The sequence below is a fragment of the Hyperolius riggenbachi genome, chromosome 1 (genome assembly GCF_040937935.1).
Source record: "Hyperolius riggenbachi isolate aHypRig1 chromosome 1, aHypRig1.pri, whole genome shotgun sequence".
NCBI lineage: Eukaryota > Metazoa > Chordata > Amphibia > Anura > Hyperoliidae > Hyperolius > Hyperolius riggenbachi.
Genome location: NC_090646.1, coordinates 23,018,567 through 23,046,379, shown reverse-complemented (window position 1 = coordinate 23,046,379; position 27,813 = coordinate 23,018,567). Strand labels below are relative to the sequence as shown.

Genomic DNA, 27,813 nt, shown 5'->3' with positions numbered 1-27,813 from the left:
ACCAACCACATATCCTCTGATAATGATAAACCATTGACATGATTGAGAATGTCTCCTGTATCCTTCACATAGGATTCCAATGTCTCAACCAGGGGCTGCAAGAGAGAGTCAATGTATTTTCCACATTTTTCCGTAAGACTCCCTATACCCGAAATTATCGGTCTCCTCGGCGGTTTTTCAGCATTTTTATGTACCTTCGGGAGTAGGTAAATTGTCGCCACTGTGGGTTTTTGAATCCATAGGAATTTCTCCTCCTTATCTTAAATGATTGAATTCAGTCTCGCCCCCTCCAATATGATCTTCAGTTCTGATTGAAACTTTTTTGTTGGATCCTGTGACAGGAGACAATAACATTTTTTATTTGTGAGTTGTTTATTTGCTTCCTCTATGTACATTTGAACTGGCCACACCACTACATTCCCTCCTTTGTCTGCCTCGCGAATAATAATGTCTGTCCTCATTTTTAATCCTTTGAGTGCCCTCCTTTCATTTGTGCTGAAATTATCATTTTTAACTCTACTCTTAATTGTCCCACCTCAGTCCAACATTTGTAGTTCTAGCTACAATGGGGCCCTGGGGCAAAAGTACCTTTGGGGGCCCCCCTCATGCCACCCCTCCCCCCAACTAAATCGCCCCCAAGGCCCCTGAGCCAGCTGCCAGGCCTGATCCAATCCCCTTTCCCCCTTGTCACATATCATCCATCATCTGTCCCCTAAAAATAATTTTTTAGGTTCCCATTATTCACCAGCACACTGTCATAGCTGGAGGGGAGGAGGGGCACCTTGGGGGCCCCACAAACTCTGGCGCCCTGGGGCAATTGCCCCCTTTGCCTCTATGGAAGCACCAGCCCTGCCTCAAACAGAACATACAGGCATGCCCTGTCAATCAGGGGGAGCTGCTTGCAAGCTCAAGCACTCCCATGGTGCATTCATGCTGGGACTTACTTGGCAATGATTGGTGAATGGGAACACGTGTTCCCAAATGCAAACAAAGTGCCTGTGAATGAGTGATCATGGCTTCAGCCAGAAGTCATGTTCATTCATTAACATGAAAGTAAAACCATTCATAAACAGTTCCTGTGAGCACAGGATAAAGTGTGTAGGGACATCTAGTGGACAAATAGTAAAATGACAATAAAAATACATTAAAAAGTAAATCCCCTATAGTCATTAACCCCTTCTGCTTCATCTCCCGCCAACCTAGTTAACAAGATAAAACACTTGTAACCAAAAAAAGAAAAAACATCAAAAGTGATAGCATTAAAATACATAAATAGTAAACTTAGGGACTTAGCTTTTTCAATATCTTTGTCATGAGGGTATATTACTGTTATTTTTGCAGATGTGGGCTTGTACAATGAGAAAACAAAAAATCCAAAAGAGGAAAAATATAACTTTATTTCCCAATAATATATTGCCACCATACATTGTACTAGGGACTAGTGTTGGGCGAACATCTAGATGTTCGGGTTCGGGCCGAACAGGCCGAACATGGCCGCGATGTTCGGGTGTTCGACCCGAACTCCGAACATAATGGAAGTCAATGGGGACCCGAACTTTTGTGCTTTGTAAAGCCTCCTTACATGCTACATACCCCAAATTTACAGGGTATGTGCACCTTGGGAGTGGGTACAAGAGGAAAAAAAATTTAGCAAAAAGAGCTTATAGTTTTTGAGAAAATCGATTTTAAAGTTTCAAAGGGAAAACTGTCTTTTAAATGCGGGAAATGTCTGTTTTCTTTGCACAGGTAACATGCTTTTTGTCGGCATGCAGTCATAAATGTAATACATATAAGAGGTTCCAGGAAAAGGGACCGGTAACGCTAACCCAGCAGCAGCACACGTGATGGAACAAGAGGAGGGTGGCGCAGGAGGAGAAGGCCACGCTTTGAGACACAACAACCCAGGCCTTGCATGAGGACAAGAAGCGTGCGGATAGCAATTTGCATTTTGTCGCCATGCAGTCATAAATGTAATACAGATGAGAGGTTCAATAAACAGGGACCGGAAACGCTAACCCATCACAGATGTTCATTGTTCATGTTACTTGGTTGGGGTCCGGGAGTGTTGCGTAGTCGTTTCCAATCCAGGATTGATTCATTTTAATTTGAGTCAGACGGTCTGCATTTTCTGTGGAGAGGCGGATACGCCGCCGATCTGTGACGATGCCTCCGGCAGCACTGAAACAGCGTTCCGACATAACGCTGGCTGCCGGGCAAGCCAGCACCTCTATTGCGTACATTGCCAGTTTGTGCCAGGTGTCTAGCTTCGATACCCAATAGTTGAAGGGTGCAGATGGATTGTTCAACACAGCTACGCCATCTGACATGTAGTCCTTGACCATCTTCTCCAGGCGATCGGTGTTGGAGGTGGATCTGCACGCTTGCTGTTCTGTGTGCTGCTGCATGGGTGTCAGAAAATTTTCCCACTCCAAGTACACTGCCGATACCATTCCCTTTTGGGCACTAGCTGCGGCTTGTGTTGTTTGCTGCCCTCCTGGTCGTCCTGGGTTTGCGGAAGTCAGTCTGTCGGCGTACAACTGGCTAGAGGAGGGGGAGGATGTCAATCTCCTCTCTAAAGTCTCCACAAGGGCCTGCTGGTATTCTTCCATTTTGACCTGTCTGGCTCTTTCTTCAAGCAGTTTTGGAACATTGTGTTTGTACCGTGGATCCAGAAGGGTATAAACCCAGTAATTGGTGTTGTCCAGAATGCGCACAATGCGTGGGTCGCGTTCAATGCAGTCCTAGGCCGAAGAGGTCATAGCCTAGGGTCACAAAACCTGTTTATTGGGCAATTTCAATGGTGGCGAGTCTGACGTACATAAATCGCAGCAATGGCCGTTAGCAACGTCTGAATCTCACGAAATGTCTCATGCAGGTAGAAGACATATTGTTAGACTTGGGCTCCAAAGATGGGTTCCCTACATCTCTGCAAACCAGAGTTACAGGGCTCCAAATTTGGTAAAATCCCCCATAGGCTTTCATTGGGCCTCCTATTTACAGTTCCAAAATCTCACATCTTTTCAAAGGGCAATTACTCAGCAGTGGCAAATTTTCTAGCATTGTAGGGACCCTTAGGGGGAACATGACTGGTGAGTTTCGGGCCCCTAGGCCAAAGAGGTCATAGCCTAGGGTCACAAAAACCTGTTTACTGGGGCTATTTCAATGGTAGTGATGGTGACGTACATAAATCGCAGCAATGGCCGTTAGCAAAGTCTGAATCTCACGAAATGTCTCATGCAGGTAGAAGACATATTGTTAGACTTGGATTCCAAAGATGGGGTCCCTACATCTCTGCAAACCAGAGTTACAGGGGTCCAAAATTGGTAAAATCCCCCATAGGATTTCATTGGCTCCCTATTTCACTTTCCAAAATCTCACATCTTTTCAAAGGGCAATGGCTCAGCAGTACCAAATTTTCTAGCATTGTAGGGACCCTTAGGGGGAACATGACTGGTGAGTTTCGGGCCCCTAGGCCGAAGAGGTCATAGCCTAGGGTCACAAAAACCTGTTTATTGGGGCTATTTCAATGGTAGTGATGGTGACGTACATAAATCGCAGCAATGGCCGTTAGCAAAGTCTGAATCTCACGAAATGTCTCATGCAGGTAGAAGACATATTGTTAGACTTGGATTCCAAAGATGGGGTCCCTACATCTCTGCAAACCAGAGTTACAGGGGTCCAAAATTGGTAAAATCCCCCATAGGATTTCATTGGCTCCCTATTTCACTTTCCAAAATCTCACATCTTTTCAAAGGGCAATGGCTCAGCAGTACCAAATTTTCTAGCATTGTAGGGACCCTTAGGGGGAACATGACTGGTGAGTTTCGGGCCCCTAGGCCGAAGAGGTCATAGCCTAGGGTCACAAAAACCTGTTTATTGGGGCTATTTCAATGGTAGTGATGGTGACGTACATAAATCGCAGCAATGGCCGTTAGCAAAGTCTGAATCTCACGAAATGTCTCATGCAGGTAGAAGACATATTGTTAGACTTGGATTCCAAAGATGGGGTCCCTACATCTCTGCAAACCAGAGTTACAGGGCTCCAAATTTGGTAAAATCCCCCATAGGATTTCATTGGCTCCCTATTTCACTTTCCAAAATCTCACATCTTTTCAAAGGGCAATGGCTCAGCAGTACCAAATTTTCTAGCATTGTAGGGACCCTTAGGGGGAACATGACTGGTGAGTTTCGGGCCCCTAGGCCGAAGAGGTCATAGCCTAGGGTCACAAAAACCTGTTTATTGGGGCTATTTCAATGGTAGTGATGGTGACGTACATAAATCGCAGCAATGGCCGTTAGCAACGTCTGAATCTCACGAAATGTCTCATGCAGGTAGAAGACATATTGTTAGACTTGGATTCCAAAGATGGGGTCCCTACATCTCTGCAAACCAGAGTTACAGGGGTCCAAAATTGGTAAAATCCCCCATAGGATTTCATTGGCTCCCTATTTCACTTTCCAAAATCTCACATCTTTTCAAAGGGCAATGGCCCAGCAGTACCAAATTTTCTAGCATTGTAGGGACCCTTAGGGGGAACATGACTGGTGAGTTTCGGGCCCCTAGGCCGAAGAGGTCATAGCCTAGGGTCACAAAAACCTGTTTATTTGGGCTATTTCAATGGTAGTGATGGTGGCGTACATAAATCTCAGCCATGGCCGTTAGCAACGTCTGAATCTCACGAAATGTCTCATGCAGGTAGAAGACATATTGTTAGACTTAGATTCCAAAGATGGGGTCCCTACATCTCTGCAAACCAGAGTTACAGGGGTCCAAAATTGGTAAAATCCCCCATAGGCTTTCATTGGGCCTCCTATTTACCGTTCCAAAATCTCACACCATTTCAAAGGGCAATGGCTCAGCAGTGGCAAAACTCACCAGTCATGATCCCCCTAAGGGTCCCTACAATGCTAGAAAATTTGGTACTGCTGAGCCATTGCCCTTTGAAAAGATGTGAGATTTTGGAAAGTGAAATAGGGAGCCAATGAAATCCTATGGGGGATTTTACCAATTTTGGACCCCTGTAACTCTGGTTTGCAGAGATGTAGGGACCCCATCTTTGGAATCCAAGTCTAACAATATGTCTTCTACCTGCATGAGACATTTCGTGAGATTCAGACTTTGCTAACGGCCATTGCTGCGATTTATGTACGTCACCATCACTACCATTGAAATAGCCCCAATAAACAGGTTTTTGTGACCCTAGGCTATGACCTCTTCGGCCTAGGGGCCCGAAACTCACCAGTCATGTTCCCCCTAAGGGTCCCTACAATGCTAGAAAATTTGGTACTGCTGAGCCATTGCCCTTTGAAAAGATGTGAGATTTTGGAAAGTGAAATAGGGAGCCAATGAAATCCTATGGGGGATTTTACCAATTTTGGACCCCTGTAACTCTGGTTTGCAGAGATGTAGGGACCCCATCTTTGGAATCCAAGTCTAACAATATGTCTTCTACCTGCATGAGACATTTCGTGAGATTCAGACGTTGCTATTGGCCATTGCTGCGATTTATGTACGTCACCATCACTACCATTGAAATAGCCCAAATAAACAGGTTTTTATGACCCTAGGCTATGACCTCTTCGGCCTAGGGGCCCGAAACTCACCAGTCATGTTCCCCCTAAGGGTCCCTACAATGCTAGAAAATTTGGTACTGCTGAGCCATTGCCCTTTGAAAAGATGTGAGATTTTGGAAAGTGAAATAGGGAGCCAATGAAATCCTATGGGGGATTTTACCAATTTTGGACCCCTGTAACTCTGGTTTGCAGAGATGTAGGGACCCCATCTTTGGAATCCAAGTCTAACAATATGTCTTCTACCTGCATGAGACATTTCGTGAGATTCAGACTTTGCTAACGGCCATAGCTGAGATTTATGTACGTCACCATCACTACCATTGAAATAGCCCCAATAAACAGGTTTTTGTGACCCTAGGCTATGACCTCTTCGGCCTAGGGGCCCGAAACTCACCAGTCATGTTCCCCCTAAGGGTCCCTACAATGCTAGAAAATTTGGTACTGCTGAGCCATTGCCCTTTGAAAAGATGTGAGATTTTGGAAAGTGAAATAGGGAGCCAATGAAATCCTATGGGGGATTTTACCAATTTTGGACCCCTGTAACTCTGGTTTGCAGAGATGTAGGGACCCCATCTTTGGAATCCAAGTCTAACAATATGTCTTCTACCTGCATGAGACATTTTGTGAGATTCAGACTTTGCTAACGGCCATTGCTGCGATTTATGTACGTCACCATCACTACCATTGAAATAGCCCCAATAAACAGGTTTTTGTGACCCTAGGCTATGACCTCTTCGGCCTAGGGGCCCGAAACTCACCAGTCATGTTCCCCCTAAGGGTCCCTACAATGCTAGAAAATTTGGTACTGCTGAGCCATTGCCCTTTGAAAAGATGTGAGATTTTGGAAAGTGAAATAGGGAGCCAATGAAATCCTATGGGGGATTTTACCAAATTTGGACCCCTGTAACTCTGGTTTGCAGAGATGTAGGGACCCCATCTTTGGAATCCAAGTCTAACAATATGTCTTCTACCTGCATGAGACATTTCGTGAGATTCAGACTTTGCTAACGGCCATTGCTGCGATTTATGTACGTCACCATCACTACCATTGAAATAGCCCCAATAAACAGGTTTTTGTGACCCTAGGCTATGACCTCTTCGGCCTAGGGGCCCGAAACTCACCAGTCATGTTCCCCCTAAGGGTCCCTACAATGCTAGAAAATTTGCCACTGCTGAGTAATTGCCCTTTGAAAAGATGTGAGATTTTGGAACTGTAAATAGGAGGCCCAATGAAAGCCTATGGGGGATTTTACCAAATTTGGAGCCCTGTAACTCTGGTTTGCAGAGATGTAGGGAACCCATCTTTGGAGCCCAAGTCTAACAATATGTCTTCTACCTGCATGAGACATTTCGTGAGATTCAGACGTTGCTAACGGCCATTGCTGCGATTTATGTACGTCAGACTCGCCACCATTGAAATTGCCCAATAAACAGGTTTTGTGACCCTAGGCTATGACCTCTTCGGCCTAGGACTGCATTGAACGCGACCCACGCATTGTGCGCATTCTGGACAACACCAATTACTGGGTTTATACCCTTCTGGATCCACGGTACAAACACAATGTTCCAAAACTGCTTGAAGAAAGAGCCAGACAGGTCAAAATGGAAGAATACCAGCAGGCCCTTGTGGAGACTTTAGAGAGGAGATTGACATCCTCCCCCTCCTCTAGCCAGTTGTACGCCGACAGACTGACTTCCGCAAACCCAGGACGACCAGGAGGGCAGCAAACAACACAAGCCGCAGCTAGTGCCCAAAAGGGAATGGTATCGGCAGTGTCCTTGGAGTGGGAAAATTTTCTGACACCCATGCAGCAGCACACAGAACAGCAAGCGTGCAGATCCACCTCCAACACCGATCGCCTGGAGAAGATGGTCAAGGACTACATGTCAGATGGCGTAGCTGTGTTGAACAATCCATCTGCACCCTTCAACTATTGGGTATCGAAGCTAGACACCTGGCACAAACTGGCAATGTACGCAATAGAGGTGCTGGCTTGCCCGGCAGCCAGCGTTATGTCGGAACGCTGTTTCAGTGCTGCCGGAGGCATCGTCACAGATCGGCGGCGTATCCGCCTCTCCACAGAAAATGCAGACCGTCTGACTCAAATTAAAATGAATCAATCCTGGATTGGAAACGACTACGCAACACTCCCGGACCCCAACCAAGTAACATGAACAATGAACATCTGTGATGGGTTAGCGTTTCCGGTCCCTGTTTATTGAACCTCTCATCTGTATTACATTTATGACTGCATGGCGACAAAATGCAAATTGCTATCCGCACGCTTCTTGTCCTCATGCAAGGCCTGGGTTGTTGTGTCTCAAAGCGTGGCCTTCTCCTCCTGCGCCACCCTCCTCTTGTTCCATCACGTGTGCTGCTGCTGGGTTAGCGTTACCGGTCCCTTTTCCTGAAACCTCTTATATGTATTACATTTATGACTGCATGCCGACAAAAAGCATGTTACCTGTGCAAAGAAAACAGACATTTCCCGCATTTAAAAGACAGTTTTCCCTTTGAAACTTTAAAATCGATTTTCTCAAAAACTATAAGCTCTTTTTGCTAAAAAATTTTTCCTCTTGTACCCACTCCCAAGGTGCACATACCCTGTAAATTTGGGGTATGTAGCATGTAAGGAGGCTTTACAAAGCACAAAAGTTCGGGTCCCCATTGACTTCCATTATGTTCGGAGTTCGGCCATGTTCGGCCCGAACCCGAACATCTAGATGTTCGCCCAACACTACACGTGACCCGTTCGGCCAATCACAGCGCTAGCCGAACGTTCGGGTAACGTTCGGCCATGCGCTCTTAGTTCGGCCATATGGCCGAACAGTTTGGCCGAACACCATCAGGTGTTCGGCCGAACCCGAACATCACCCGAACAGGGTGATGTTCTGCAGAACCCGAACAGTGGCGAACACTGTTCGCCCAACACTACTAGGGACATAATTTAAATGCTATGAAAGCCAGGTCAAATGAACAAATAAAATGTGTAGGTTTTATCAGAGCCAGGACAAGGTCCTCCAGCACCCAAGGCTGAGACACCAAAGTGTGCCCCTCCATCCCTCCCACCCCAGCCGTCACACACTGATTGCTATTAGACTAAGAGGCGCTCCAGGGCCCCCAACACCTTATTATCTAGTTATGTGGCTTGCAGTCACTGACATGTATCCCCGCTTCTTATTTCTCTCTGCTTCATACACAATAGGGGAATGATAGCTGAGTGAGTTGAGTTCCCCCTCCTACACTGCGCCCTGAGGCTGGAGCCTCTCTCGCCTCTGCCTCGGCCCTGCACCCACTCCTACACTGCGCCCGGAGGCTGGAGCCTCTCACGCCTCTGCTTTGGCCCCGCCCTGTGCCCACTTCTACACTGTCCCCTGAGGCTGGAGCCTCTCTCACCTCTGTCTCGGCCCGGCCCTGGGTTTTATTTACAATAGCATTGTTTATTTTAAAACTTTAGGGGATGGAATTTAAGAAATAGTGTATTTTATCATTTTTATTTAGAATCAGAATTATTCATTCGCCAAGTGCTACAGATTTCACGCCCCGGAATTATTTATGGACACATGGCAGTCGGCATAGTGCAAATACAAACACAATGACATAGCATAATTTAAAAACATAAGCATAGCAACAATACAATAATGTGACAGTAACATTGCGAAACTTCAGGATCACAACCCCCTCCCCCCCCCCCCCCTTTCCCGTGCAGGACATGCACCAGTAGCAACATGTGGTACTGTTCAGCCGATGAGAGTCAGCCTATGGGCAAGCACTCAGCTTGAGTTGAGAAGGACGACCACCTGTGGGAAGAAAGTGTTACTACGTCTGGTGGTTTTGGAGGGGATTGACCTAAAACGGTGGCCTGAGAAGAGGAGGTTGAAAAAGCGACTGCCAGGGTGGGGGGAGGGGATCTTGTGTGATCCTGTTGGCCCTGGACCTCATTCTCGTTGTGTGGTGGGGGTCCAGAGAGGGTAGGGGGAGGCCTGATGATCTTCTCAGCTGCGTTGAATACTTAAAAGAAAAGGCCCTCTGCCTGAGAAACAAATATAAGTCTGAACCAATCAGTACTTCCATATGTCAATCTTTATTGAAAACACCTTAACACAGAAAAAACTTAAATCATTTAAAAAAAAGCACATGGACAATGGGGGTCCTGTTACAATAATTACATAATAGCGATACCAAATATGTATCTCACCATATTATATTGCAGCACGGGCAAAAGCATATATAATGTCTCATAAATACAATTGAGCAATGAATCCAGGGCCGGAGCTACCATAGGAAAAAATGGGCAATTGCCCCAGGGCCCCAGAGCCTGTAGGGGCCCCCAAGGTGTCCCTCCCCCATCTTAACTGTTGCTCCCCAGGGACTCTGCAGAGTCTTTTGAGTTGGGAGGTGATTGGGGTAGGGTCAGCAGCCAGCTCAGGGGCCCAGGAGGAAAATTTGGCTGCAACAAAGGGCCTCTAATGACGCATTTTGGTCGGGGGGGTGTCTGTTGGGGGCCCCCAGGCTAATTTTGCCCTAGGGCCCAATTTTTACTTGAACCGGCCCTGAATGAATCGACACCTTGTGTGCATATTATAAGCATGAAAAATGCACAACAATTGAAAATCAATATATAGCAACAACAACACCGAATGGTAAAAATATCAAATGCAAAAAAACCTCTTGTATTTCCTATAAATATCCTGCGCTTCCACACATACCAAACAGTGCTTGTAGTAGAAATGGTGCCAGTACAGTTAAGCCCATAGTACAAAAAGTGTATATATAATTACCTGCTCCGTGCATCTGTGACCAGTAATGTCACACGTGACCAACCACATATCCTCTGATAATGATAAACCATTGACATGATTGAGAATGTCTCCTGTATCCTTCACATAGGATTCCAATGTCTCAACCAGGGGCTGCAAGAGAGAGTCAATGTATTTTCCACATTTTTCCGTAAGACTCCCTATACCCGAAATTATCGGTCTCCTCGGCGGTTTTTCAGCATTTTTATGTACCTTCGGGAGTAGGTAAATTGTCGCCACTGTGGGTTTTTGAATCCATAGGAATTTCTCCTCCTTATCTTAAATGATTGAATTCAGTCTCGCCCCCTCCAATATGATCTTCAGTTCTGATTGAAACTTTTTTGTTGGATCCTGTGACAGGAGACAATAACATTTTTTATTTGTGAGTTGTTTATTTGCTTCCTCTATGTACATTTGAACTGGCCACACCACTACATTCCCTCCTTTGTCTGCCTCGCGAATAATAATGTCTGTCCTCATTTTTAATCCTTTGAGTGCCCTCCTTTCATTTGTGCTGAAATTATCATTTTTAACTCTACTCTTAATTGTCCCACCTCAGTCCAACATTTGTAGTTCTAGCTACAATGGGGCCCTGGGGCAAAAGTACCTTTGGGGGCCCCCCTCATGCCACCCCCCCCCCAACTAAATCGCCCCCAAGGCCCCTGAGCCAGCTGCCAGGCCTGATCCAATACCCTTTCCCCCTTGTCACATATCATCCATCATCTGTCCCCTAAAAATAATTTTTTAGGTTCCCATTATTCACCAGCACACTGTCATAGCTGGAGGGGAGGAGGGGCACCTTGGGGGCCCCACAAACTCTGGCGCCCTGGGGCAATTGCCCCCTTTGCCTCTATGGAAGCACCAGCCCTGCCTCAAACAGAACATACAGGCATGCCCTGTCAATCAGGGGGAGCTGCTTGCAAGCTCAAGCACTCCCATGGTGCATTCATGCTGGGACTTACTTGGCAATGATTGGTGAATGGGAACACGTGTTCCCAAATGCAAACAAAGTGCCTGTGAATGAGTGATCATGGCTTCAGCCAGAAGTCATGTTCATTCATTAACATGAAAGTAAAACCATTCATAAACAGTTCCTGTGAGCACAGGATAAAGTGTGTAGGGACATCTAGTGGACAAATAGTAAAATGACAATAAAAATACATTAAAAAGTAAATCTCCTATAGTCATTAACCCCTTCTGCTTCATCTCCCGCCAACCTAGTTAACAAGATAAAACACTTGTAACCAAAAAAAGAAAAAAACAGCAAAAGTGACCGCATTAAAATACATAAATAGTAAACTTAGGGACTCAGCTTTTTCAATATCTTTGTCATGAGAGTATATTACTGTTATTTTTGCAGATGTGGGCTTGTACAATGAGAAAACAAAAAATCCAAAAGAGGAAAAATATAACTTTATTTCCCAATAATATATTGCCACCATACATGGTACTAGGGGCATAATTTAAATGCTATGAAAGCCAGGTCAAATGAACAAATAAAATGTGTAGGTTTTATCAGAGCCGGGACAAGGTCCTCCAGCACCCAAGGCTGAGACACCAAAGTGTGCCCCTCCATCCCTCCCACCCCAGCCGTCACACACTGATTGCTATTAGACTAAGAGGCGCTCCAGGGCCCCCAACACCTTACTATCTAGTTATGTGGCTTGCAGTCACTGACATGTATCCCCGTTTCTTATTTCTCTCTGCTTCATACACAATAGGGGAATGATAGCTGAATGAGTTGAGTGCCCCCTCCTACACTGCGCCCTGAGGCTGGAGCCTCTCTTGCCTCTGCCTCGGCCCTGCACCCACTCCTAAGTAGCAACATGTGGTACTGTTCAGCCATGAGAGTCAGCCTATGGGCAAGCACTCAGCTTGAGTTGAGAAGGACGACCACCTGTGGGAAAACAGTGTTACTACGTCTGGTGGTTTTGAAGGGGATTGACCTAAAACGGTGGCCTGAGGGGAGGAGGTTGAAGAAGCAACTGCCAGCGTGGGGGGAGGGGGATCTTGTGTGATCCTGTTGGCCCTGGACCTCATTCTCGCTGTGTAGTGGGGGTCCAGAGAGAGTAGGGGAGGCCTGATGATCTTCTCAGCTGTGTTGATTACTCTCTGAAGTTTGTCCCCCTCTCATTTGCCCCTGAGTACCAGACAATGATAGAGGTGCAAAGGACAGATTCAACAGTAGCAGTATAGAAATTGGTCATTATCTCCTTTGGCATTCCAAACTTCCTCAGCTGCCTCAAGATCAGCCTTTGCTGCGATTTCTTCTGGATTGTGGTGGTATTTACATGCCATCTCAGGGTCTCTCTGATGGAGGTGCCGAGCGTTGTGTACCCTGGTGTCCTCAGTTCCATCCATAGAGACCAGGCTAAGTGGTGGTGCGTTTCTTTTGAAATCCACTATCAGTTCCACAGTCTTGGTCTTATTTAGAACAAAATTGTTGGGCCTCCTATTTACCGTTCCAAAATCTCACACCATTTCAAAGGGCAATGGCTCAGCAGTGGCAAAACTCACCAGTCATGATCCCCCTAAGGGTCCCTACAATGCTAGAAAATTTGGTACTGCTGAGCCATTGCCCTTTGAAAAGATGTGAGATTTTGGAAAGTGAAATAGGGAGCCAATGAAATCCTATGGGGGATTTTACCAATTTTGGACCCCTGTAACTCTGGTTTGCAGAGATGTAGGGACCCCATCTTTGGAATCCAAGTCTAACAATATGTCTTCTACCTGCATGAGACATTTCGTGAGATTCAGACTTTGCTAACGGCCATTGCTGCGATTTATGTACGTCACCATCACTACCATTGAAATAGCCCCAATAAACAGGTTTTTGTGACCCTAGGCTATGACCTCTTCAGCCTAGGGGCCCGAAACTCACCAGTCATGTTCCCCCTAAGGGTCCCTACAATGCTAGAAAATTTGGTACTGCTGAGCCATTGCCCTTTGAAAAGATGTGAGATTTTGGAAAGTGAAATAGGGAGCCAATGAAATCCTATGGGGGATTTTACCAATTTTGGAGCCCTGTAACTCTGGTTTGCAGAGATGTAGGGACCCCATCTTTGGAATCCAAGTCTAACAATATGTCTTCTACCTGCATGAGACATTTCGTGAGATTCAGACTTTGCTAACGGCCATTGCTGCGATTTATGTACGTCACCATCACTACCATTGAAATAGCCCCAATAAACAGGTTTTTGTGACAAGAGGCTATGACCTCTTCGGCCTAGGGGCCCGAAACTCACCAGTCATGTTCCCCCTAAGGGTCCCTACAATGCTAGAAAATTTGGTACTGCTGAGCCATTGCCCTTTGAAAAGATGTGAGATTTTGGAAAGTGAAATAGGGAGCCAATGAAATCCTATGGGGGATTTTACCAATTTTGGACCCCTGTAACTCTGGTTTGCAGAGATGTAGGGACCCCATCTTTGGAATCCAAGTCTAACAATATGTCTTCTACCTGCATGAGACATTTTGTGAGATTCAGACTTTGCTAACGGCCATTGCTGCGATTTATGTACGTCACCATCACTACCATTGAAATAGCCCCAATAAACAGGTTTTTGTGACCCTAGGCTATGACCTCTTCGGCCTAGGGGCCCGAACTGAGAGGTTGTGCGTACCAGAGCTCCTGTGGACTTCCAGACCCTATTGCTGGCTTATTCCTGGCCCAGCTTGAGAGGAGGTTTTCTGGGTACTTTGGACTACTAGAGGTCCCTGCTCAGGCCTGGCCTGCAGGGGCCTCCCTACTTCTAACCGGCTGCTTCCAGCCATGGAGCAGCCGGCTCATACCCCCCCTGACCTGTCTTACCTAGGGGAAGGGGGAAGCGCTAATGGAGGTAAGCCTGGAGATATCGTGGCAGATGTGGTGACGTGGAACCGGCTGATAAAGTTCCATACCGACCAGTACGAGCAACTTTGTCTGCAATTGAAACAGAGGATCCACCGCTTTGGAGTCCGTTGGAGACCTGAATTCCTCCTAGATGATCCTGCGACTGCGGAACTAAAGAAAAAGGTTGAGGATCAGTGGAGAGTGGTGTCCGATTTAGAGAGGAAAGGTGGTCCTTTTCGTGAGACCCGTCAGAACACGGCCAGGTTCCGCCTGATGACTGTAGAAGCAGTGGTGAAAGGTGCAGTGAGCGGTATCAGACCAACATCTGTGAGACCTGCGACTTCCCAAGCCATAAGCCCTGCGAAAAAGGTAAAACCCATTAATACCCAAGACAGGCGGGTGGTGGAGAAGAGTAAAGCAGTTGTGAAAAAGAAAAGTAGTGAAGGTGCTGAGCCAGTAATCACTAAACTAAATACAGATGTGTGCACGAAAGATGATAATGAATCAGTGGAAAAACTTGAATCATGTGTGGAGGAACCAAATCAAAGTTCAAAAATGAGTGATGACAACATGCCTAAAAAGGTGGAAATCAGTGAATCCAGTGTAAAAGATAAGGAATGCAGCATGGAAACGGAGAAAGTTGAGCCAGATGTGCCCAAAACAAAAAATGAACGTTTTCCGGCAGAACCAGATGAGCCAGATGCTTTTCCTGACTCCCAGTCTGATATGGAGGCACTGGAAGAATCTGAAGCCTCACAGCAGGCAAATGAGGGATTCTCACAAACCTCAGGCAAACCACCTCCAAAAGCAAAGAAGAGAAAGAGGAGGAACGGTGGAGCAGTCAGAAGAAAGACCTACTATGTTCGCAAGTCTGTGAACATAGTGAGGCAGCGCGCAGCAGAGTTTGCCAGCGTGGCAGTGGCTGGAAGGGCGCCGGCGCAGACCGGAAGTGACGTCAGCGGTACTTCCGGTTGCGCTCCGGCGAGTTTGGCGTGCGTTCCAGCACGTCTGCATGGCGCTCCGGAAAGCTCAGTGTGTACACCAGAGGGGAAACATCCTGTGAAGCCCGCAGGCAGCGCGGAGGCACCTGGGAGGGAGAGAAAGGAGGCAGAGAGCAAAGGAATCCCCCTGGCAAAAGAGCAGAAGCCTATCATCGGAGGGACAGTCGCAGAGCGGCATGAACCAGGAGAGGAAAAAGTTTCTGGGACGGAATGCACAGAAACCGCAGGTGAAAAACGGCATTTACTGCCTGAGGGGGAGGAAAGGAATGAAGAGTGTGATTCAGCTAATCCAACCAGCACTGCAGTTCAGCCTTGTGAAAGGAAAGAACAAGATGGGACTGGTGTTTCAACACAGCAGGAGAGGAATGCAGCAATGGAGGTGAGCAGTAACAACAATGTGGAACTTGCAAATGCTGGGTCTGAGACCAAGACTAAAAGTATATGCAGTAGTGATGGCAATACTAGTGTGCAACCTCATAGTGAAAAAGATATTTCATGCAGTAATGTTGTTGGTGATTCTATAGTCAACCAGGAACTTTTGTATTCTGATTCTAACCCTCAATTACCAGTTGTAAAGGTTAACACTATTTTTGGAGATGTAAATGTGATAAATGCTGAAAATAAGGGAATGATGATTGTAACTTCTGAGGCTTTGGAAACAGGCGACACGGGTGTGCAAACCCAGGAGTGTGATGGTAGTGATGGGTCTGTGGTGTTTAAGCCAGAGAGCTTAGGAACCAAAATAATTGGTGATTTCATAGCAGGAGAAAGGCGATATGTCATTGAATCAAATATGATGTATATTTTAGAAGTCAAAACATGTAAGCTTTTAGACTTCATTCCGATACAGGATGATATTAACCTAGGCAGAATTGAGTCTGCAGGTCAGGGTAATACAAACATTGGTATACAGTCAAAGTTTTTTGCAGGAGAAAAGCTTTTCCTAATACGGAATGAAGTTTTGTTTTGCTATGACAAAAAAGGGAATGAAATCCTAATGGAAGTTATTAATGGTACGGGTGAATGTCACCCATCTGTTCGGACGTCAGCCGGCTCATCTTCCGTCCCTGAGCTAGCTTCCATCTCAAGGGGGGGTGACAGTTCATTACCCATTCCAGGGCCAGCGACTCGAGCACCCGTTGCTCCATCCTATGCACAGGCGACAGGTCAAATGGGTGGGGGACGGGTCGGTGGCAGGAGAATACCCGCTCCCTTGAAGCAGGGGGAGGATGCACCTGTGGCTGGGGGGAGACGGAACGTGGTCCGTCTGAAATGGACAGGGGAGTCTCGGATTCCTAATAAACAAGACTTCGTTCGTCTCCTCCTAGGCACGGGTGTAAAGGCCCAGGACCTATATGCCATCATTGCTCCTGGTGACCCCCCTGAGTACTACGATGTTAGCTTTCTTACATCAGGGGGTCAAGAGTTTTTTATTGAAGAGAAAGAAAAGAGAAGAGCGGAATGGAAACATTTCACAGCTTCTTACATTTCCGGACAACCCCTGGTGAGGAGGGCTAACATCGTGGTAACAAATGAATCCATTCCAGTGCAGGACATTGTCCTCTGGCTCTCTCACTACGTTGATGTGGTGTCCCCTCCTCAGAAGGTCCTGGATGACCTGGATATCTGGTGGGGTGGGTATGAGGTACAAATTAAAATGAAATATAAAAACGGCATTTACTTGCATGTTCCCCGTACAGCATTGCTAGGTAGAGACAAAATTACAGTTTTTTATCCGGGTCAGCCCAGGATCTGTAATCGTTGTGGAGGGAGGGGACATTACAGTTATGGGTGCAAGCAACCACGTTGCGGTTTGTGCCAGGAGTTCGGACATGATGCAAAGGATTGTAACAACATTAAATGTAATTTGTGCCACAGTTTTGGTCATCCGTATAGTATATGTCCGAACTCCTGGGCAAACCTGCCCGAGTCAGTAAAAGAGGCCTTGCTAACGAAGATGGAAGAGGAGGGTATACAGTCTTACGCTTCCAACCTACCCTTGGTGTTACCCTCCCAGTCTGTTTCTACCCAGTCAAATCCTCAGTCTTCTGTGTCAGTCTCTGTTACCAGTGTGTCAAATCCCATGTCTGAATCCCAGAAAGATCTCGGGGCTGTGCCCTCTTCTGATAAGACACCATCTGGCAAGGCCTCTGAAACATCATGGCAGGTAGTGAAGAGAGTCAGGGGAAAGCGCCGTACTGTGAATGTGACCGAGGGAGCGGGTGCTTTCCCTGAGCAGACCGATTTTCAGGATGTTAAGAATCCAGGGGGTAGTTCTCCTTCTGGGAGACCCAAAAAGAGGTTTCTTGGGGGACCTCGGGGTGTATCAGGGGGGGTTTCCGATTCCCAATCACCTGGGAGTGGTCCTCAGACTGCTCTCGATCCTTCCCCAATCCTTCTCCCTTCCCCTCCCCTCCCCGCCGATCCTTCCCTTTCCTCAGACCCCTGTCCACCTTCTTCACCTGATAAAACCCCTAAACCCGTGGAACTTACATCCCAACCTTCCACTTCTGGAGTTCTCTCCTCATCAAGGGGACGGGAAAAAAAGGCGATTGATGTGGAGTCTCTCCATCCGGATGATCTACGTTATCTGGAGGAGAGACTGTACAGTAAAAAGAAACATAAATTCAAAACACTGAAAGACAGACGGGTTCAGAAGCAGAGTGAAGTGGCGGCCAAAAGGTTGGTCCGTCAACTAGCAAATAGGTTCATGGCCTTGAGTGAGGAGCAGGAAGAGTCGCCCTCTGGAGAGAGTATGGAGGAGGGTGATGCTGAACAGGAGAACACTTCCTAATGTTGTCTACATGTTTTGTATCTCTTTTATTTTTTGTCCTGTGTGGAGTAAGCTGGAATGAAACTATCTCAATTACTCAAATGGCTGTTCCCCCACCACTTAAATTGGCGACTATTAATGTTGCCAGTATTAAATCAGTAAGAGCTCGTAACCTGGCCTTATTTTTTCTCAGTAGTTTTGATGCTGACATTTTGTTTTTGCAGGAGACTAGGCTCACCTCCTTGGCCGATATCCATCTGGCCAGGAGGGACTGGAGATCTGGTCCGAGCTATTGGTCTCTTGCGGCCGAGCCTTACAGTGGTGTGGCAGTGCTTTTCAGAACTGAGATGGTAACTTGCCGGCGAGTAATTGAGGTGGAGATGGGGAGATGTCTGGTCCTAGACGTTGTTGTGAGAGGACAGAACCTCAGGTTAATTAATGTTTATGCACCTCAGACTTATTGGGAGAGGAGACGTCTTTTCACAGCGATCAGGCCGTACCTTTTTACGACGCAACCGATTGTGTTTGGTGGTGATTTTAACACCATTGTTAGGGTAATGGACAGGGAAGGTACCAACACTCGGTTGCGTCCTGATAGCGTTTTCTTAAATAAGATAGTTAAAGAGGCGGGTCTGGTGGATGTTCATGTTCAGCATTCACCAGACCTCACTGGGTTCACTTTTCCACGACCAGGGAGACAGAGTAGAATAGATAGATTTTTTGTTACAGAAAATTGCACTGCTTCAGCCCCTAGGGTCCAGGCAGTGGAATTCTCGGATCACTGTATTCTATCGGTGGATCTGGGTGCGTCCTGTGCTCCTCCCAGGGGTAGGGGTACCTGGAAGTTAAATTCGTCCCTGCTGTTGGAAGAGAATGTGAGACAGTCTGTTGAGGAATTTTTTCGGGCACAGATCACTATCCTGGAATGCTTCGACAACAGGTCAGAGTGGTGGGAGGTGGTCAAAAGTCGTGTCATCAGACTTTTCAAGGGCCTAGCCAGGAAGAAACAGATTGGTAGAAATATTGCTTACCAGCAACTGAGAAGAAAGCTTGAGATCCTTGTCTCGGAGAATGGAGATCAGGGGGAGATCTCTGAGGTCAAGGCCCAACTCAAGCAACAGCAATATGACCGTCTGACCTCTCTGTATTTAGAGAGGGATTATGGCAAATACCACTCGCCTGATCCCTATCAGAACTGCAGACAAGGTGCAGCCCTTAAAACGGTTACTGGGCTCAGAGATGGATCGGGTTCTGTGGAAAAATCCAGGCACGGAATCTTATCCATCGCTAGAGATTTTTATGCTGATTTGCTTGGGAGCAAGCCGATTGACCAGGCAGGAATGGAGACCTTTCTAGTCTCAACTCCAGGTCTGGGGAATGCAGATGTTTCTGACATAAGCCTGACAGAAGCAATCACCGCTGAAGAAGTAGTGAGAGCCATTGATAGTCTCACGCCCAAAAAGTCTCCGGGTCCAGATGGTCTGACAGCCGAGTTTTACAAAGCTTTCAAGATCTTTCTGGCACCTCAATTGGCAGATATGTTTAATCAGTGTCTTGCTGAAGGTGACTTACCACCCTCCATGAGAAAGTCAGCGGTCATTCTCCTGTCTAAAGGCAAAGATCCTGAGATGATTGAGAACTGGCGTCCCATCAGCCTTCTCAACATCGACAGAAAAATTCTGGCAAAAATATTATTCTGGCGTCTATCCCAGGTGACATCCCTGCTTTCCCACCACCAGCACTGCTCGATTTCAGGTAGAGGCACTTTCTCAGCACTTTTGTCTGTCCGGGAAGTCCTGGAACGATGCAGGGCTGAGGGTTGGGGAAAGTACTTGCTGGCATTGGATCAGTCTAAGGCTTTTGATCGTGTCAACCATGAGTACTTATGGCGACTACTTTGTGTGTATGGCCTACAGGAAAGGTTTGTTGATTGGCTTCGCATTTTGTACAAAGAGGCGGAGAGTTTCATGCTTATAAATGGCTGGGTTGGCGAATCTTTCAAGGTTCGTTCTGGAGTGCGTCAGGGGTGTCCGCTGAGCTCCCTCCTGTACGTATTCGCGATCGACCCCTTTGTAAGAAGGCTAGAGAGCGGTGCGCTCAGTGGAGTTCCTGTGGGCATTTCTGATGTGCCTCCCCTAAAGGTTGTGGCCTATGCCGATGATGTGACGGTGATAGTTTCTGGGACAGAGGAGGCGGAGGTAGTGGTCTCGGAGATTGCACTGTACTCAAAGGCATCAGGGTCACAAGTCAATCCAGACAAGTGTGAAATTTTCTGGATGGGGAACGATGGTGAGAGCTTCGAGCTTCCTGGCTCCTTTCCCGTGCCTCAACAGAAAATCAAGATTCTTGGCATCGAATTTGGTCCTGGCGATTACGGCCATCAAAATTGGGTGTGTAGGCTAGATGATGTCGACGCCAAAGTAACACGCTGGAAGAATTGGTCTTTGACCTTCAGGGAAAAGGTGGACCTGATCAAGAGTCATCTGGTTCCAATATTGCTTTACGTCAGCTATGTCGCAATTTTGCCCCAATCTCTGTACACGAGGATCTGTGGTTTGTTTTTTCAGATGCTCTGGGGAAACAGATTAAACATTATGCGCAGGAACATCACCTACAAAACCAGACGGGAAGGTGGCCTAGACATGGTCAATCCAATTGTTTTCTTTTCTCTGCTGTTTATTAAACACAATCTTGGTAGTATGCTTGCAGAGGACCCACCTGGTTGGGTAGGCATTTTCCGGGCATGGTTTGGGACTTCGCTCACAAGTTGGGAAAGCGGTGGCTCAGTGAAAAGTCTGGGGTCTCGTCAGGACTATCTCCCGGTCTATGTTGTCACGTGTTTGAAAAAATTGAGACAGTGGGGTTTGACGGTGGAGGATATCAGATCGGTCGGGAGGCGTGACCTAACGAAACGAGTGATAGATTCTCATTTTCATGTCTCACTGGACTTAAGAGACTGCCCAGGCGTGCAATTGGAAGAGGGTTTGAGGATGATTAACTCCCCACGCATTCCGAATAAATTGTGGGATATTGCTTGGCTTTCCTTCCATGGCAAGCTCTATGTTAGGAGCAATGTTAAGTACTTGAATGTGGATACACGTGGATGTCCTCGTGAGGAGTGTGGTGGTGTCGAGGAATCCATGGACCACTTTTTGCTTCATTGTCCCTTTAATATAGAGGTGTGTAAACAGGTGGGTGGGATCCTAGGTATCCCCTTTCTGGAGCGTCTGAGTTACGCTGAGTGGGCATATGGAGTTTTCAGGTCTTACCAGGGTTATGATTTATGCACTTTATATTTAGTTAGCTTAGCCATTAGACAGCACACATGGTTGGCACGGTGTCAGTTAATTATTAGACAAAAATCCATCCCTGTCCAGGTGGTGGTGAACAATGTTCTTGGTGAGGTGTCCAGGATTCGGTGCTCGGAGAGGCGTAGGTTGGGCAGGAGTGCTTGGATTCTTGCTTGGCAGAATGTCAGGCCTCCTTAGCTCATCCATGTCTCTCCTGGGTGGGCTTTCTATCTCCTTAACTCACCCTGCTTAGATTTTGATTATTTTCTCAATATTTTTATGTTCGGCCGCAGACATAACTGAAGTCTTCCCTCCAGCTTACTTGGGGGTTCTTTGTTTTGTCTTGTTACAGTTTTGATTATTTCTGTCTCGTGTGTGTTATCCCTCCTGGTGTGAGTGGGTTGCTGCATGACTATGTCTGGTTATATGTCTGGTGTTTGGTCACCAGTGGGTTGGTGTAGGGTGGCGGTTTATGTCGTCTAGTCTTGCGTCGTATAAATGTAGCAAATGCATGGTTCTCCTGTTTCAGGATTTATGCTTCCTTGTGGATGTCCTTTTGGACATAGGATTGTTTTTGGAAATATTTGTTTGCGATATGAAAAGTTGGTTCTTATGTTGGGCGTAAAAGTCCCTTTGTATATAAGAGAATATGCGAAAATGCATTATAGTCAATTTTGACTTTATGAGTTTTTGTACATATTTTTGTGTAAAAGGTTTATGTTTATTCAGATGTATGTAATTCTTTGATTTGTGTGGTCATTTTTGGTCACTATATTTTCATTTATATTATTTATTGTACTGTAAATTTGTATATATTTTTACAATAAAAATCACCATTGAAATAGCCCAAATAAACAGGTTTTTATGACCCTAGGCTATGACCTCTTCGGCCTAGGGGCCCGAAACTCACCAGTCATGTTCCCCCTAAGGGTCCCTACAATGCTAGAAAATTTGGTACTGCTGAGCCATTGCCCTTTGAAAAGATGTGAGATTTTGGAAAGTGAAATAGGGAGCCAATGAAATCCTATGGGGGATTTTACCAATTTTGGACCCCTGTAACTCTGGTTTGCAGAGATGTAGGGACCCCATCTTTGGAATCCAAGTCTAACAATATGTCTTCTACCTGCATGAGACATTTCGTGAGATTCAGACTTTGCTAACGGCCATTGCTGCGATTTATGTACGTCACCATCACTACCATTGAAATAGCCCCAATAAACAGGTTTTTGTGACCCTAGGCTATGACCTCTTCGGCCTAGGGGCCCGAAACTCACCAGTCATGTTCCCCCTAAGGGTCCCTACAATGCTAGAAAATTTGGTACTGCTGAGCCATTGCCCTTTGAAAAGATGTGAGATTTTGGAAAGTGAAATAGGGAGCCAATGAAATCCTATGGGGGATTTTACCAATTTTGGACCCCTGTAACTCTGGTTTGCAGAGATGTAGGGACCCCATCTTTGGAATCCAAGTCTAACAATATGTCTTCTACCTGCATGAGACATTTCGTGAGATTCAGACTTTGCTAACGGCCATTGCTGCGATTTATGTACGTCACCATCACTACCATTGAAATAGCCCCAATAAACAGGTTTTTGTGACAAGAGGCTATGACCTCTTCGGCCTAGGGGCCCGAAACTCACCAGTCATGTTCCCCCTAAGGGTCCCTACAATGCTAGAAAATTTGGTACTGCTGAGCCATTGCCCTTTGAAAAGATGTGAGATTTTGGAAAGTGAAATAGGGAGCCAATGAAATCCTATGGGGGATTTTACCAAATTTGGACCCCTGTAACTCTGGTTTGCAGAGATGTAGGGACCCCATCTTTGGAATCCAAGTCTAACAATATGTCTTCTACCTGCATGAGACATTTCGTGAGATTCAGACTTTGCTAACGGCCATTGCTGCGATTTATGTACGTCACCATCACTACCATTGAAATAGCCCCAATAAACAGGTTTTTGTGACCCTAGGCTATGACCTCTTCGGCCTAGGGGCCCGAAACTCACCAGTCATGTTCCCCCTAAGGGTCCCTACAATGCTAGAAAATTTGCCACTGCTGAGTAATTGCCCTTTGAAAAGATGTGAGATTTTGGAACTGTAAATAGGAGGCCCAATGAAAGCCTATGGGGGATTTTACCAAATTTGGAGCCCTGTAACTCTGGTTTGCAGAGATGTAGGGAACCCATCTTTGGAGCCCAAGTCTAACAATATGTCTTCTACCTGCATGAGACATTTCGTGAGATTCAGACGTTGCTAACGGCCATTGCTGCGATTTATGTACGTCAGACTCGCCACCATTGAAATTGCCCAATAAACAGGTTTTGTGACCCTAGGCTATGACCTCTTCGGCCTAGGACTGCATTGAACGCGACCCACGCATTGTGCGCATTCTGGACAACACCAATTACTGGGTTTATACCCTTCTGGATCCACGGTACAAACACAATGTTCCAAAACTGCTTGAAGAAAGAGCCAGACAGGTCAAAATGGAAGAATACCAGCAGGCCCTTGTGGAGACTTTAGAGAGGAGATTGACATCCTCCCCCTCCTCTAGCCAGTTGTACGCCGACAGACTGACTTCCGCAAACCCAGGACGACCAGGAGGGCAGCAAACAACACAAGCCGCAGCTAGTGCCCAAAAGGGAATGGTATCGGCAGTGTCCTTGGAGTGGGAAAATTTTCTGACACCCATGCAGCAGCACACAGAACAGCAAGCGTGCAGATCCACCTCCAACACCGATCGCCTGGAGAAGATGGTCAAGGACTACATGTCAGATGGCGTAGCTGTGTTGAACAATCCATCTGCACCCTTCAACTATTGGGTATCGAAGCTAGACACCTGGCACAAACTGGCAATGTACGCAATAGAGGTGCTGGCTTGCCCGGCAGCCAGCGTTATGTCGGAACGCTGTTTCAGTGCTGCCGGAGGCATCGTCACAGATCGGCGGCGTATCCGCCTCTCCACAGAAAATGCAGACCGTCTGACTCAAATTAAAATGAATCAATCCTGGATTGGAAACGACTACGCAACACTCCCGGACCCCAACCAAGTAACATGAACAATGAACATCTGTGATGGGTTAGCGTTTCCGGTCCCTGTTTATTGAACCTCTCATCTGTATTACATTTATGACTGCATGGCGACAAAATGCAAATTGCTATCCGCACGCTTCTTGTCCTCATGCAAGGCCTGGGTTGTTGTGTCTCAAAGCGTGGCCTTCTCCTCCTGCGCCACCCTCCTCTTGTTCCATCACGTGTGCTGCTGCTGGGTTAGCGTTACCGGTCCCTTTTCCTGGAACCTCTTATATGTATTACATTTATGACTGCATGCCGACAAAAAGCATGTTACCTGTGCAAAGAAAACAGACATTTCCCGCATTTAAAAGACAGTTTTCCCTTTGAAACTTTAAAATCGATTTTCTCAAAAACTATAAGCTCTTTTTGCTAAAAAAATTTTCCTCTTGTACCCACTCCCAAGGTGCACATACCCTGTAAATTTGGGGTATGTAGCATGTAAGGAGGCTTTACAAAGCACAAAAGTTCGGGTCCCCATTGACTTCCATTATGTTCGGAGTTCGGCCATGTTCGGCCCGAACCCGAACATCTAGATGTTCGCCCAACACTACACGTGACCCGTTCGGCCAATCACAGCGCTAGCCGAACGTTCGGGTAACGTTCGGCCATGCGCTCTTAGTTCGGCCATATGGCCGAACAGTTTGGCCGAACACCATCAGGTGTTCGGCCGAACCCGAACATCACCCGAACAGGGTGATGTTCTGCAGAACCCGAACAGTGGCGAACACTGTTCGCCCAACACTACTAGGGACATAATTTAAATGCTATGAAAGCCAGGTCAAATGAACAAATAAAATGTGTAGGTTTTATCAGAGCCAGGACAAGGTCCTCCAGCACCCAAGGCTGAGACACCAAAGTGTGCCCCTCCATCCCTCCCACCCCAGCCGTCACACACTGATTGCTATTAGACTAAGAGGCGCTCCAGGGCCCCCAACACCTTATTATCTAGTTATGTGGCTTGCAGTCACTGACATGTATCCCCGCTTCTTATTTCTCTCTGCTTCATACACAATAGGGGAATGATAGCTGAGTGAGTTGAGTTCCCCCTCCTACACTGCGCCCTGAGGCTGGAGCCTCTCTCGCCTCTGCCTCGGCCCTGCACCCACTCCTACACTGCGCCCGGAGGCTGGAGCCTCTCACGCCTCTGCTTTGGCCCCGCCCTGTGCCCACTTCTACACTGTCCCCTGAGGCTGGAGCCTCTCTCACCTCTGTCTCGGCCCGGCCCTGGGTTTTATTTACAATAGCATTGTTTATTTTAAAACTTTAGGGGATGGAATTTAAGAAATAGTGTATTTTATCATTTTTATTTAGAATCAGAATTATTCATTCGCCAAGTGCTACAGATTTCACGCCCCGGAATTATTTATGGACACATGGCAGTCGGCATAGTGCAAATACAAACACAATGACATAGCATAATTTAAAAACATAAGCATAGCAACAATACAATAATGTGACAGTAACATTGCGAAACTTCAGGATCACAACCCCCTCCCCCCCCCCCCTTTCCCGTGCAGGACATGCACCAGTAGCAACATGTGGTACTGTTCAGCCGATGAGAGTCAGCCTATGGGCAAGCACTCAGCTTGAGTTGAGAAGGACGACCACCTGTGGGAAGAAAGTGTTACTACGTCTGGTGGTTTTGGAGGGGATTGACCTAAAACGGTGGCCTGAGAAGAGGAGGTTGAAAAAGCGACTGCCAGGGTGGGGGGAGGGGATCTTGTGTGATCCTGTTGGCCCTGGACCTCATTCTCGTTGTGTGGTGGGGGTCCAGAGAGGGTAGGGGGAGGCCTGATGATCTTCTCAGCTGCGTTGAATACTTAAAAGAAAAGGCCCTCTGCCTGAGAAACAAATATAAGTCTGAACCAATCAGTACTTCCATATGTCAATCTTTATTGAAAACACCTTAACACAGAAAAAACTTAAATCATTTAAAAAAAAGCACATGGACAATGGGGGTCCTGTTACAATAATTACATAATAGCGATACCAAATATGTATCTCACCATATTATATTGCAGCACGGGCAAAAGCATATATAATCCAGGGCCGGAGCTACCATAGGAAAAAATGGGCAATTGCCCCAGGGCCCCAGAGCCTGTAGGGGCCCCCAAGGTGTCCCTCCCCCATCTTAACTGTTGCTCCCCAGGGACTCTGCAGAGTCTTTTGAGTTGGGAGGTGATTGGGGTAGGGTCAGCAGCCAGCTCAGGGGCCCAGGAGGAAAATTTGGCTGCAACAAAGGGCCTCTAATGACGCATTTTGGTCGGGGGGGTGTCTGTTGGGGGCCCCCAGGCTAATTTTGCCCTAGGGCCCAATTTTTACTTGAACCGGCCCTGAATGAATCGACACCTTGTGTGCATATTATAAGCATGAAAAATGCACAACAATTGAAAATCAATATATAGCAACAACAACACCGAATGGTAAAAATATCAAATGCAAAAAAACCTCTTGTATTTCCTATAAATATCCTGCGCTTCCACACATACCAAACAGTGCTTGTAGTAGAAATGGTGCCAGTACAGTTAAGCCCATAGTACAAAAAGTGTATATATAATTACCTGCTCCGTGCATCTGTGACCAGTAATGTCACACGTGACCAACCACATATCCTCTGATAATGATAAACCATTGACATGATTGAGAATGTCTCCTGTATCCTTCACATAGGATTCCAATGTCTCAACCAGGGGCTGCAAGAGAGAGTCAATGTATTTTCCACATTTTTCCGTAAGACTCCCTATACCCGAAATTATCGGTCTCCTCGGCGGTTTTTCAGCATTTTTATGTACCTTCGGGAGTAGGTAAATTGTCGCCACTGTGGGTTTTTGAATCCATAGGAATTTCTCCTCCTTATCTTAAATGATTGAATTCAGTCTCGCCCCCTCCAATATGATCTTCAGTTCTGATTGAAACTTTTTTGTTGGATCCTGTGACAGGAGACAATAACATTTTTTATTTGTGAGTTGTTTATTTGCTTCCTCTATGTACATTTGAACTGGCCACACCACTACATTCCCTCCTTTGTCTGCCTCGCGAATAATAATGTCTGTCCTCATTTTTAATCCTTTGAGTGCCCTCCTTTCATTTGTGCTGAAATTATCATTTTTAACTCTACTCTTAATTGTCCCACCTCAGTCCAACATTTGTAGTTCTAGCTACAATGGGGCCCTGGGGCAAAAGTACCTTTGGGGGCCCCCCTCATGCCACCCCCCCCCCAACTAAATCACCCCCAAGGCCCCTGAGCCAGCTGCCAGGCCTGATCCAATACCCTTTCCCCCTTGTCACATATCATCCATCATCTGTCCCCTAAAAATAATTTTTTAGGTTCCCATTATTCACCAGCACACTGTCATAGCTGGAGGGGAGGAGGGGCACCTTGGGGGCCCCACAAACTCTGGCGCCTGGGGCAATTGCCTCCTTTGCCTCTATGGAAGCACCAGCCCTGCCTCAAACAGAACATACAGGCATGCC

The 27,813-nt window shown here is 46.6% G+C and overlaps 1 long non-coding RNA gene across 1 annotated transcript; it reads right to left on the bottom strand.

Annotated features, from left to right (window-relative positions):
• On the bottom strand, positions 1-27,248 carry LOC137545200 (uncharacterized). Its single transcript, XR_011026011.1, has 3 exons — positions 26,901-27,248; positions 10,357-10,725; positions 1-332 (listed from the first exon to the last, which is right to left on the bottom strand). It is a non-coding gene; the product is annotated as an uncharacterized lncRNA (long non-coding RNA).
• Positions 27,249-27,813: the final 565 nt, after the last annotated feature.